The following is a 1,795-nucleotide window of genomic DNA, read 5'->3' as shown; positions in this document are numbered from 1 at the left end:
AAAAAAAAAACTTTTATATTTTTCTAAAGCCACCTTTAGTCTAACAGTTAAATTCCAAACATGCTGATTTATGTTTGTGTTTAGAACATAAATATGATATCCCTTCAAACAAAAGTCATCTATGCCACTTTTATTTTCCTACACTTCAATTTTGACTTGGAGAATTCTGCTTAATTTTAATTATTTATCTACTTATAATCTCCCTAGATCATCAATTCCTTGAAGATAGGTTTTGTCTCCCATTTAGCTTTATGTTCCTTACTGCCAAACTCAGAGCCTTGTACAAAACACTCCATGGATGTTTACTGAGTGGAGGAATGAGGGAGCAGTATGCTCTGTGATACATCATATGGCAAATCATAGAAAATCTGTCTCAGGAATTTTCTTTTTTTTTTTTTTGAGACAGAGTCTAACTCTGTTGCCCTGGGTAGAGTGCCATGGTATCACTGTAGCTCACAGCAACCTCAAAGTCTCGGGCTCAAGCAATCTCTTGCCTTAGTCTCTCAAGTAATTAGGACTACAGGGTAGTTTATCAATTTCTAGTAGAAGACGGGGTCTTGCTCTTGCTCAGGCTGGTCTCAAATTCCTGAACTCAAGTGATCCTCCTGCTTCATCCTCCCAGAGTGCTAGGATTACAGGCATGAGCCACCGTGCCTCGCCTGTCTCAGGACTTTTTTCTCCTCTATGTGATAGCTAATGATTTTTTGGCATTCTCAATTAAACTTAGAATAGCCTTATTGTAAGAACTTCACTAAAAGAAAGTAAAACCAACATCTGCTGGAATTTTAGTGTTTTTCAATTTTAAATCTGTTAAAAATTGGAGAATAATATTCCTGTTATCTAAAGTAAATAAATATCAATGGGAATGGCTTTATCTTTATGTAAGATTGCTTTATAACATTCAACAGGTGCTACCAACTCTGTGGCCTTGAGAAAATTACTTAAGCTCTCTAAGACTCAGTTTTCTCATCCCTCAAATGACATTGATAACATCTATTTTCTGATTAATTAGAATAATAACTGCATATAAAAGTAGCAGTTTCATAAATGGTAGTTATTATTACATACATTAACGGACTTAATCATGGAGAAAAAGCCAGGCACAAGCTCACGCCTGTAATCCCAACAGTCTTGGGAGGCCAGGGCTGGTGGATAACCTAAGCTCACAAGTTCGAGACCTGTCTATGCCAGAGCAAGACTCCCACCTCTAAAAATAACTTGGTGTTGTGGCGGGCACCTGTAGTGCCAGCTACTTAGGAGGCTGAGGCAAGAGAATCACTTGAGCCCAAGAATCTGAAGTTTCTGTGAGCTAAGACACTCTACCAGGGGTGATAAAATGAGACTCTGTCTCAAAAAAAAAAAAATCATGAACACAAAGTACAATTTTATGCATGCAATTATTTATCTATAAAAGGCAGACATCAATAAGGGCTGCTAAAAAAAATAAGGAAAAAATTAAATCTCCTGAAGGAAGGAATAAGGTACTAATAATATCTACCAAAAGGAGGTAAATTTTAAAAATAAAGGAAAATACTGTTACTCCAATCAGAGTGAACACTTCATAAAAAACCAACTCTGATACCATGGAATACTATACTGCGATAAAAAGATGGAGACTTTACATCTTTTGTATTAACCTGAATGGAGTTGAAACATTCTTCTTGTAAAGTACCATAAGAATAGAAAAGCAGGTTCAGCGCCTGTGGCTCAAGTGGCTAAGGTGTCAGCCACATACACCTCAGCTGGTGGGTTCGAATCCAGCCCAGGCCCGCAAAACAACAGTGACAGCTGCAAC

The sequence above is a fragment of the Otolemur garnettii genome, unplaced genomic scaffold (genome assembly GCF_000181295.1).
Source record: "Otolemur garnettii isolate 467f Iridium unplaced genomic scaffold, OtoGar3 scaffold00181, whole genome shotgun sequence".
Lineage (NCBI taxonomy): Eukaryota > Metazoa > Chordata > Mammalia > Primates > Galagidae > Otolemur > Otolemur garnettii.
Note: the sequence above shows the minus strand (reverse complement) of the source record.